This window comes from Mastigoproctus giganteus, chromosome 9 (assembly GCF_048544385.1).
Source record: "Mastigoproctus giganteus isolate SK-2022 chromosome 9, ASM4854438v1, whole genome shotgun sequence".
Lineage (NCBI taxonomy): Eukaryota > Metazoa > Arthropoda > Arachnida > Uropygi > Thelyphonidae > Mastigoproctus > Mastigoproctus giganteus.
The window spans coordinates 64,601,608-64,614,938 of record NC_143583.1 but is presented as its reverse complement, the minus strand read 5'-3'; positions in this window follow the sequence as shown (position 1 = coordinate 64,614,938).

Here is a 13,331-nt window from a genome sequence, read left to right as displayed (position 1 = left end):
TGGATGTTTTACATGCTAGAAATTATGGTCCATTGTTGTATATATTTTTTCATAATTCTGTAAACTGGAAACGGAAGATAATTGTAACTTCCGGTTAGCAACCGATAATTTTTATAACCAATTTCGAAGTATTATTGCTTTATAGAAATCGCTTGAAAATGAAACCAGATCTTTTTCTGTCTGGAATGGCTTTTTATTTGAACCAACGTGTTCTCTGTACATTTCAAGATAAAATCCGCCTAACATTCCAACATAAATGACAAAGGTGGGTTTTTCACAGCAGTCAACTCTTTAAATGCATCTCACATTTCCTGTTGCAAAACTCGACGTTCCTTCATTTCAGTTACAACGGAAGGTAACTTAAACGCAGGTATGTGATATGTAAACAGCCTTGAACTTTGACATCAACGTAGAAAGGGTATTTACGATGTAGCAGGACTAGGCGTAAATCTTCAAGGGTGTGACTTCCATTGGAGATAATGTTTCTGGTTTGACTCGCATGAAATGACAACCACAAACTTTTAAAAAAAATGTTTCTTCCATTGTATGTGACGTGCACATAAAGGACAATTATCTTCTTGAGCCATATCATGTAACACACCTGTACACCTGGAAATGTGATTCGTATATTCAAAACTGCGTTCGTAAAAAAAGAAAAACGAATTTTAATCCCGCAGCATATTCAATTCTCTAATTGCTATTAGAACGATCTACAGCCCCATCCCAGATTCAGACACTGACAACATAAATTATTAATATCTTTATTGTTTGAAAGAACACAACTCATAAAAGAAAAAAAAAAAAAAAAAAAGAGCTAAATGTCAGTAAGAAGACAACAAAAGTAGCGAGAAAAAAATAAAATATAATTAAAAAAATCAAATCAACTTATAATTAAAGAATAAATAAATATATCAGGATCTTCGGTACGGAACCAACTTGGAGTTTCACGGATATGAGAAGAGATTATACACTGAGTTATCACTGAATTATGACCACCCCCATGAAAACTGAATGCGACCCGTTGACCACGTGAGGTACGAGAGCGCGGAGTTAGTCGACCTACATAGCATAGATAAGGTGTCAGTGGTTCGGTAGGTAGTAAAATTCCGAGCGTGATGAGTAAAAGGAAGGATTTATCGGACTTTGATAAAGGACAGATTGTGGGTGCTCCACGAGCTGATGCCTCGATTTCCCAAACGGCTGAACTCGTAGGGTGTTCGATAGCCGCCGTATTTAAAGTGTACCAGGACTGGCGTCAAAATGATCAAACAACGACCAAAGGCAAAACTGCAAAGGTCAGCGAAAGGTTGATGTTAGACGTGAGCGCCGGGTCCGACGACTCGTACAGGTGAACAGGCGCAGAACCGTATTAGTATTAGTATTAGTAACGGCCGCATGGTGCAAGAAAGCCTATGGCTTATAGGCTTTCTTGCAGCCAAAGAAAAAAAAATATACCATACCAGCCAAAAAAAAAAAAAAAAAAATCCGAACAAAACAATGATAAAAACAAAAAATAAACAAAATAAATAACTAAATAATAATAATTAATAAATAAAAAAAATAAATAAATAAAATAAAATAAAATAAAAAAATAAATAAATAAAAAGGAAATTAAACCTATCATCCTATGCGCTTCCCTTACCCGAAAGTACTATCCAGATCCATTGATGACCTTTGGGGAAATTCAAAGATGACCTTTGAATTTCCCCAAACTGTCGGCCTCTACCACCCATGAAGGCAACTTATTCCAGTAATTTATAACTCGCTGGCTAAAATAAAACTTCCTGCAGTCCAGTCTAAACATTTCCCCCCGTAACTTGAATTTATGTCCCCTAGTTCTAGCATCATTTATAATATTGAAAATTTTGTCCTCATTCATTTTACTGATGCCTCTCAGAGCCTTAAATACCTCAATCAAATCTCCTCTAAGGTGTCTAGTTTCCAAACTCTGCAACCCACATATTCGAAGTCTTTCTTCATAAGGACGCCCTTTTGCCGATCTCCCCAGGCGAGTTACCCTTCTTTGCACCCTTTCAAGAAGCTCGATGTCTTTCTTTAGGTGCGGTGTCCATACTTGAACACAGTATTCCAAGTGTGGTCTAACATAAGCCTTATATAATGGGATTATCACGTCCCTATCTCTACTTGCAAAAGTTCGATAGATCATCGATAGGACACCATGGGCCTTCCTTGCAACCTGTTTACAATGCTCAGAGAATTTCATGTCTGACCGTATCGTAACACCCAAGTCCCTTTCCTCCAGTACTGGGTTTAGTTGAAAACTCCACCAAGTGAATAAGTTTTTTTGGGATTACTGTTTCCCAAGGGTAATACCTTACACTTTGTTGGATTAAAGCACAGCTGCCATTTTTCTGACCATTCTTGAAGTCTATCTAGGTCTCTCTGAAGAAGCTCAGCTTGACAGTAATCATTAACTACTCTACCAATTTTTTAACATCATCTGCAAATTTAGACATAACGCTCTCTATTCCTTCATCAATGTTGTTTATGTAAATTAAAAATAACAGTGGTCCTAATACTGATCCTTGGGGAACCCCACTTCTTACATCAACCCAATCTGAACAATAGCCATTTATCACAACCCTCTGCCTCCTGCCCTGAAGCCATCCTTCTATCCATCTAAGGATTTTCCCAGTGATTCCAACCTGTTCCAGCTTATAAAGCAACCGCTCATGTGGGACTGAGTCAAAAGCTTTGCTGAAATCTAAATAAACAATGTCGAAATTATTCCCTAAATACAGCTCGTGAGTGACCCTTTCGAAATAGCGAACCAGATTTGTTAAACATGATTTTCCCTTTACAAAACCATCCTGAGTATCCTTGAGAATTTCAATTCGATCCAAATGATCCTGAATTCCACCCTTGATCATTGCCTCCATGATTTTCCCTACTACTGAAGTCAGACTGACAGGTCGATATTTTCCAACTTCACTTTTAGAGCCACCCTTATGTATGGGAGATACATTTGCACTTTTCCAATCCAATGGAATCTCCCCAGAGTCTAGTGATGCTCGCATAATTAGCCTCAATGGTTCAATGCACTCGCTTGCCGCCTCTCTTAAGATTATAGGGTATATTCCATCAACTCCAGGAGCCTTACTGCTCTGTAGGCTCGAAAGTTTTTTCATTAAATAATCTTGCGAAATTTCAATATCATTAATTACATATTTTTTAACCGTTCAAGAGTTGACTGCCCAATACAACATGAGCCAACCCAGAACAATATCTGGTATGACCATGCGTCGCACGCTCGCACGTATGGGCTATACCAGCAGACGACCCCTACGGCATCCTCTCCTAACCAAGGTTCATCGGCGTAAAAGACTCGCTTGGTGAAAAGAGCATGCAAGTTGGACGTTAGAAGGCTGGAAGAAGGTGCGCTGGTCGGACCTTCTTCCACGTTATTTACTACACACCGTGGATGGTCGCGTACGGATTTGGCGTCAACAACATGAGGCTCTTCATCCATCATGCATGGTATCAAAAGTGCAGGCCGGTGGAGGCGATTGTATGGTGTGGGGCATATTTTACTGACAGGAACTTGGACCCCTGGTGCATGTGGAACAACGTATCAGTGGTGTCCGCTATCGTCAACTGCTTGCTGACTGTGTACACCCTGTTACGTTACATTTTTTCCCGAATGGCGATGGTGTCTTCTAAGATGACAATGAGCCGAGCCATCGGGCACTTGTTGTGCAGGAATGGTATGAGGAACACAGTTCTGACTTCCAGCATATCGATTGGCCTCCGAACTCTGCCGATATCAATCCTATAGAGCACTTATGGGACACTATGGAAAGGCATATCAGGCGTTTGGATACACCAATCACCTCCATACCTGCATTGCTAACCACATTACACATAGCTTGGTTGGCCATACCTCCCGAACGCTTCCGACATCTTGTTGAATCAATGCCACGTCGGATAGCTGCTGTACTGAGGGCAAAAGGAGGACCTACAAAGTATTAGGTAGGTGGTCATAATTCAGTGATCACTCAGTGTATTTTAAAATGTTATTTTACTCGTACATGTCAAAAAGAATGTGCTTCTTGGATTATCAACAAACTCCACACGTCAGAAATTCGTATAATTTTTGAGGATTTTAACACTCCCAAACTTTAAAAAAAAAAAATGCAACAGTGCTATTCAGAATCCTTGTCTAAGAGGAAATATTATTAATAGTAAGCCAACAAGAGCAATTAGTCACTGGATTTAATATTTCCTCCAGGGAAATGCAACCAGAATCCCCTGCCAGAAACTTACTTTACGTCAAACAATAACCCGACTGTAACATTATTTTATCTCTTAATGTACTTTACATTTAATCGGATTATAAAAGAAGAAATCTCACCTGCCCCTATTGACCCAAATAAACATATTTACGTAGAACCACAAAGAGGTATTCTACCGGCTTTCCTCTTAATCCTATCGCACATGTCGAACATGACAGAGACGTCTTCATTTATGCTGACAACATAAAAGTCCTCTTCGCATTGAAGTTTCTTCTGCCTTAAACCCAGAAGCGGTATTAAGCGGAATCAGCAATACATTAAGTAAATTAGTCTACCTACTTTAAAATGTTTGGTAGTTGTGTATTTGATTTACAAATAATGATCTACAAAATAAAGATTACCATTATACCACGTTAAGGGAATTGTTGCAAACTGTATCGGATACTTTAGTTGTGTATTTGTCAGAAAAACACAGAAAAAACACATCATAATGATCCTTTCCCTAAAGTCAAGCCCCTGTAACTTTAAAACCATTGCTTAATGATACGTTTATTCCACTGATGAGCAACCACAAAGATCTAGGAGTCAGTTTTGCTAAAAAACTAAGACACAAAACTAACTTCGCTGAATGTTTGGTTATCTGTATTAATAATATTTTAACACATATTTGTCAATTCCTTCCAAACTGATGTATTTCTTAAAAGCGTCCATTCCATACATTTGAATTTGTCGAAGAGCCAGTCCGTTTTATACCGTATGAAATATTTGATCTCTAAATGATATCATTTCTTCACCTGAATTTGTGATCAGTTAAAATTTCGCAAGCACTTAAGGGGAACAAAATTTAATTCAAGTTCAGCATTTCGATCGTTCGATACAGGTAACTCACGACTTCTATAATGCAATTTTCTGAACATTCGAGTTTTAGTATTCACTGAAATCAGCCCCAATACACGATTTTAGCTTGGTATAAACTTAACCAATGAATTTTTTTGGGGTTTTTTTTTTATACGTTTCATCTGCTTAAGAACAAAATCCTCAAAATTATGAAGTTCGGCGAACTAGTAATGAAAATAAAATCGCATCCTTGAACAAGAGTAATAGAGATTGAAAGGCAAATTCTTCCATCACACAATGCAGATTGCCTGTCCACTGCCCACGTACAAATCTACCTTTTAGACCACAGGATGATGTGTAGAATGGCAGATTGAGTCCACTCAAAATCTGCACCATTAAGACTGAAAATGAATTCTTGCAAATGGAGATTATAAAACTGCTGGATAAACAATGCCCTTGAGGATACCACAGTGATTACTCACATCCGATAGAAAAGGCCCGAGTTCGAATCCTGTCAATCACGAGGAATTTTTGTGGGAGTTTTTCATAACAAAGCACAGTTCTCGGATGAGGATTATATGGTATTATCTTGGAGAAACTCAGGTTGTTGTATCCAACAAACAAGCAAACTGGCGCCTTAGTTGCTTTGGTGCGCTTAACAAACACGCACACATTTTTAATTAAAAGTTTTAAAAACCTGGATTATGCATCTCGAAAAGAACGCGATGAAAAAATGTTCATAAATGTTCGGGACAAATCCTGTAAAACTGGGACGTCACAATATTGGTAGGATATTGGCAAGATGTATGGTGACGTGTAAAACAGATCACCATACATCCTGCTGGGGTGCATAAAAGTCTACGAACGTGTGAATGTTTTGGTAGAATGTGTGAGTGCCAGGTATCATCTTTATCTGTACTGCATTATACGAATAAAGTTTATTTATTTACTTTTTAAAAAAATCATTACTATTTATTCCGTTCTGCTTTATAAAAAAGGCGAGGTCACATTTCTTCCATTGATATTCCAATGCTTTTAATATGGACGGCCCATTTAACAAGTTTCAGGGAGCTTGTAGGATTTTTCATCCAGAAACTCATTCATGTATCTATCAGAATGCATTCTTGTATAAGCTTTGCTTTTTTCCATCGTATTGTCAACACTAATACTAATGTCGACAATTGAACAGATGCAATTACCGGTTTTCTGGTTAGGGCCAAGACATATGCCTTGGCCCTAACCGAAACCGAAAACAACTGAATCCAACACATTCAACAAACAGAGATCATGATTTCCGACAACTTTGGAACAGTGCATTTGAATAATCCATCTTCAGATTAGTTGTACAGTACTCCCTGTGTCAACCCTCCAAATCATTTCTTTAAAGAAACCAGATAAGACTTAAAACCAGTTAATAGAGATGAGATATAAATAATAATTATTAAAGCATTAGTGATGTAAATTTACTATTCAGCAATACTCATTTAGCACAATTAACCAAACAGGAAACATTTAACATAATATATGAAATCTGTAATAAAATTAACATAGTAAGTACTTTTAACAAGAACACTTTTTCCGGATCCATATTGTGTACAAATGTATGATAAGGTCACTGCCCTCAAAAAAAAAAGTGGTATCAATACTTAAATTTTATTATTTCACATTCTGTACAACTCCCTTCATAAAACGCAAAGAAAAACCTCAAAAACTTTCTAAAAGCATATAAATCAATTTAATCTACACAATCATGTAACAGATGCTTTTAATAAAGCCTTTTCCACTTTCTACTCAGTGTGGGGACTTACAATGGTATAAATATCAGACGGACATACTTCTGAAAGAATTTAGTGAGTTGGTTGCGTTGTATTCTAAAGGATTTTAGAATTCCTTCTTTTAAAGGATTCATCGCAACTTGTCACTACTGACTGAACTTTAAGTTCTCAAGTACCACTTCCGCATCACTTTCCTCGTTTCTTTCATGAGTAGCACAGTGGTGGCTATGACCAATGTTCCACACCCAGTGAAAAAAGGCTTACATTCGAATTCCACATAGACAGAAGGAACTTTGTCTTTTTTTTTTTTTTTTGTTTCCACTTTAATCGAAACTACGATTATTCCGCAAGCAAAGGATATTTTTACACTGACATTCCAATTTAAGTAGAAAATCCAAAATAATTCCATGTTGATTCAGCCGAATCATGATGTGTCCATCGCTTGCAGATTGTTGTTGTTGTAGTAGGGATTTTAGGAGCATCAGCGACTAGGGCCATATTGCACCGTATATATATTATCAGTAAATTGTGTGTGTTCTGGGATCAATTTTCTGTCTGCTCGACAAACCACCCAAGTTTCCAGAATTAAAAACCATGCTACGCTCGCCTGAGATCGATTAACTCAGCCACGTTGTGAAAAAGACCCATAAAAATTCCTCCCATCATTGACGGGACTCGAACTCAGGTATTTTCCACCTGGTGTGCGAGAAGATGGCAATCCTACCAACTATGCTACCCACGAGGACGCTCAGATTGCGTTCCAACCTGATGGACAATGATATTTGCAATGATAGTTGAAGAAATGGGTATCAAACTGAAGGATCATCATCCTGTTTATCAATCTGTCTTCCTCCTCCTTTCTCTTTCCTGTGATAAAAAAGTTCGCTGAAGACTTCGCACTGAGTTTCTAATGCTGAACTTAAATGAACTTAAAGTGTTCTAAGAAGGATCTCTAATGGCCTTTGTACTCTTTGTCGAAAGGGTATTGTATTGGAGGGAAATCCTTGAAGAATTAATTCGAAGATTTTAAATTCCGTATTATGTTAGCATGTTATTATCAGGATTATTAATTAGTCTTGTTACTTTCTGAATGTTCGCCCTCGCGGGCAGCACAGTACATAGAAGTACCGTCCGCCAGAAACTGGGTTGAAAAGGGGCAAGTCTTTTCCACCCTGTGTCGAAAAGACACTAATCTTCTCGATGACACGAAAAATTTTGAGCTTTTCTCATAGCATGGCTGATTAATCGGCTTGAAGTGAGGATAACATATTTTCTGTCCCAGAATCTTTCCAGCAAAAGACCACAGAACACATGGAACTTATAGGCATAATATACAAGCATACGGAACAATATTGTCCAAGCAGATGATGTGCCTTAAACCTGCAAAAACAACATTTTGAATAATCCTCGTACATAGCATCGCTGAGTGATGACAATTTATTTGGAAGTATTTATTGCTTTAGTTTTTTTAAGGGTTAGTCAGGTCTTTTGGCTAGCGGTATTTCGTTTTAAGCTTATCAGCAATTAGGATCTTGTGACCACTTATTTTATGCCTGGAATTCATTTCAATTATGATTTGGTTAGGTTATGTTATTTCGCGAAATCAATTTACTGGTTTCCTTTCTTTATGATTTCAATATTTTTAAAAATTTAAAAATCAACAATATAAGATAATAAAACAGTTTTTAAGTGCTTATAAGCAATCAATGGCTTCACACTTGTTGTGGCCCTAAGATATAAAGAAGACCATGCAAGGAAGATCTCTCTCTTGTTGTTCAGTGGGATATTTTTATTCGAAAAATAAAATTGAAAGTATTAGGAAACCTATTAAATAGAAGAAACTTTAATTAACCAAATAGCATATACAGTTAAAAGCATTATTTCGAAAATATTATTTTCAAAATAAAACAAAGAAGTATAATTTGAAACATTATGATAAAATGCTATGTCCTCAGAGTTTATGATTCTAAACTGGATTTTAACTTTTAAATTACGACATTTTCAATTTTTAGAAGATAAATTTGTGCCTATGTGTGTGGCCCGCGAGTCCACACGAATATGTCAGTGCGGATAGCCAGAAAAAAAGATTGCTTTACGTTGATAAGGTCTAAGGTTCATGAGCTAAGGTCTGCATTTACAGACTAGCGGGATTTATTGCTACACGACCTTACCATCACCCTTGTAAACGGAATGACAGCTCGTTGTGAGACTTGTTTGGCTATCAAGGATGATCATACTTCCTGTTAAAATTCTGATTATGCAGGACTCAGTTTTAGGTAGTTACAATAGCATAATTGTGAATCATGAAAATAGAAGCATATTTCTTTTCGTACTCAACATAACCAAGCCTTACAATAAACACATTTACACTTAAAATTTTATAGAATTCAGTAAAGTACATAAGACATCTCGAATTTTATGGCTGCAACTTAATTTTGGACACCAGTGCAGTTCCAAGATTGAATTAGGAAGTACTGTGTCCATATGATATACTCTGGTGACGTGTTCCATAGCAAGAATTTAGCCTTCGCTTGGAACCGAGACTTTGGCTCACAGTTTGGAGCTGAACTTTTAATTTCATTGATATTAGAAAAATGCACTGCAATCTAAATAGTCTTACTAGAAAGGCTGTATTGGTGTTTTCAAATGGTTTAACTTTTTAGATCTCCTTGTTTGTTTCTCGTTTTAAAATGGGCGTTCCCTGCAACTGGGAGGGCTCCAAATTTACCTTGCATTCGGATACTTTGACTCTTCTTCCAGTAAATTAAAACTGTACCACCAGTTTTTAAGTGATTCATTATATGAAAAAATGTGCTTTAATGCTTATACACTGCTAAACATCAAAAGAAGTTTACGTAGAGAATGTGATTTTTAAGACAGACAACATTTGCTTATTTTAAATATATATTACAGAAAACGTTCCGGTATCATAGTGGTTATGATCGTTGTTCTTTCACACCGTGTGAAGAATTTTGTCAAGATGGGAGACTTTTACTGGGCTTTTTCACATTATAGCCTTCAGGCTTATTGACACCCGAATGCTGATATTTGACAACTAAACAAGATTAAATATACTTCTAGTTAGTAGTTTATCTAACATACGCAAATTAATCAGTTTTGATATTGATGCCACGATTATAAAAAATGTAATCGTCAATGGCCATCTTAACATTTAAGGAAAAATTGTATTTGAAAGTTGAACACTGGAAACGCTTTGAACATAAAAAAGTAAACTTATCAATAACACTCCCGTTCGGTGCACCGCGGCCCAATTCGATCATTTACTGACGTAGAACCGCAGTCCCTGTCAATAATTATATCTAGGAGATTTAACCTTGTTAAAGGAGACTTTGGGAGTGAGTTTGCCATGGAGATATCCACCTATACCGATCATCTTAACAAGATTATAAAGATATAGGGACTTGGTGAAACAGCATAATGAGTGCATAGATGGAATTAGATCATAATCTCAGGATCCAAAAAACATTTTTTAACTAAAGAAATGCTAAATGTTTTTAGCATTTCTTTAGATAAAAAAAAAACAGAATAATTACTGATTTTAGATCAAAAATTTTCAGTTTTAACGGTAAATTTTCGTTAGACTTCTATGCAATATTTTATTAACATATTCCAATACTGTTCTCTCTCCCGTTCGTTCAATTATATGTCTAAGTGTGTGGGTAAGTTCATACTATTGCTACTTATATCGTTATATAGTGAATATCAACACTCCAACAGTCGTGTCTTGATCTTATAGTTCCGGTTCGCGTCTAACAATAAACATATCATACATAAACACCACCTGGGTCTCCTTATTAGTGCCACCAAACTTCCGGCTTATCTTTGGATCACTATTGGCGACAATGTAATATTTGTGACTTGATTTATGCATCTCTCGACGATCTCCACCACTTCATCTCTGTTGTAGAAGACTCATGACAATTTTATGAGTAGGAGCATGCTGTTTATCGTAAAGGCGACGAACCTTCTTGTCAAATGCACGCTGCTTCTCTCTGATTTGCTTGACAGGAAGTAAGCTACATCTGCACACTATTCGCACTTCCATTTTAACAACACATCCCCTTTGGGACATTATCGATTTTTATCATTTTCTCTGCGTGTGGCTGGCACAATAGAAGAGACAACCCGTTATTATACATCTATGGAAATCAGACAACTCATTATTCCGTTATGTACTCATCTTTCGCTTGACTTTCTATGGTGAGACATGCTTTTATACTTCAGTCAGCTAATTCTGAAAACAGGCGTCTTTTTAGCGTCATAGCTCGAAGTATCTATCACACACACACACACTGTTTTCTTATTTCGATGAAAATGGCGGATGTCATTGAATAATTTTCCAGGAATCAACCAAAAGAGCTGAGTGGTATGAAAAGTTACCGTATGATACATACGAGCTTCTTCATTCGGATTTTTAATAAATCGCTATTTACTTAAATATAATGCTTTATTAGTTTGCTTTTTTTGCGGTTTGAATATGCTTTAAATATTAACTCAGCAATGCATCCGACAGAGACTTCAATGAAAATAAAATAAAAATAGTACTCATAAGGGTATATGGAAACTGCAAAACACTGAAGAAAATCCAGAGATTATTTTAAAATAATTTCATCCAAAATCCAAATCCAAAAGAAATCGAAAATTTCAATTCCAAAATAACACCAAAATTTCAATTCCAAAATAACTCCATAATTTCAATTTACTCCGAAATTTCAAGTCCAAAATAAATCCAAAATTATATTCATTTTCCTAAGTTGAATTTTTTTCATTAACGAATTTTTCAAAACCCTATTCAATCCGTTAATGGTGAAATAAAATCATTTCATCATAGTTGGTCGATGTTCGAGAATGGAAGAGCTAGAAGACCAGTGAGCAAATTTCAAGGTGAGTAAAAGTACGTTGGAGACTTATTACCTTGAATACTACATCAAGCTTAAGCTGATAGTTGAAGATGATCCCATATTAAACCAGAACGGTCTCATCTTGTATCTCTAGCAAAATTTATGTGACAATACATGAATATCAAATTTTTGGTGTCCGTCCAATATTTTTGGCAGAAAAAATCTTTCATCCATAGCACATCTTTTTGTTCTGCAGATCTCTTCCTCGCTAGAATTTTTTCCTGCAACTGAGACGAGCGAAAACATTCAAATGGCACTGACAACGTTTATAACGAATATTGCAGAATGTGCTTTTCAGAGGCTGTTTTCAATGATCTTTTCGAGAACACTTGTAAAGATGTATCAATTGCACAGAAGAGAAAGTACTTTGAAGACAACAGATGCCAATATTTCTTAAGTAACTTGTAGGTCATCATTTTCACTCAGTCCTGAAATTTTGAGACCCAGGTTGTAGTTACGACAAACTACCATAAAAAAACTGCAAAATAAATTAATTGCAAGGTGGTTCTTTGAAAGAAGAACATTCTAGCACTAAACGCGATACGTTAGTTCAGTGTCTCATACTGACAGAAACCTACGAAGACCAAATTAAACAAGTTAATGTTCTTGCAGTCTACAAGCAATAATAACTGATCATAAACAATCGGTTAACAATTACCAATTCCAAAAAAGCCAGCCAAGACAAGATATTTCACGCAGCTTTGCGCAGAAGTCTGTGCAACCTGCTTCAAGACCATCTGGTCTCCTCCTTTCTACACCAGAATGGATTTGCAACACATAAGTCGATTATCACTAATCTAGTCCAATACTATCAGCACATGATAGTATTGGACTTTAGTCCTCTATAATCATGGAGGACTAAAGGGCCTTTAGTCCTCCATGATTATAGTTGTTTCGTCAATTGTCACTTCTTTGAAGAGGTCTGGGGTCTAATCCCGTCGGAGACTTTGGAATTCTTATACGCTTCTTCAGTCAGGCTGAAATTAATTAATTAATCCCAGGTGGAGGGAGCAGGATTCTAAGTAAGTTGTTCTAGGTGTTTGGAGTTACCTTAGCTATTTATCCGTTTTGCATGACGTTACTCGCGAAGTGCAAATCAGCCATTGAAAGTACACTTATAGACATGACACACACAACGCAACATGGACTTTGATTATAATACGCTATGTAATTAATAACAAATATTTGTTGATTAACAATATAGGATCCTTGACTGTCTATAAAACTATATAAACAGCTATTTATCTAGGAGGTATCACAGAGTTACCACTGAATAGCATGCATCAAAAAAGCCTTTCCAATGATCGATGCCACACTGGATTCCTCCCTAGAACCACTGCAGTTCAAAAAATATGTCAGTGACCTCCGAATACTAGAAAGCCAATCTATTCCAACGCCATGTTTTCTGATGACGTAAAGCTTTCCCAAACAAAAGGTCCCGAAGACTGTGCCCAGCTTCATCAAAGCAACATTGTTAAATGGTCAACGGACAAAAGTAATTGTAGTGAATTAAGAATTCGTAATTTTACTGATTATTGTTGAAA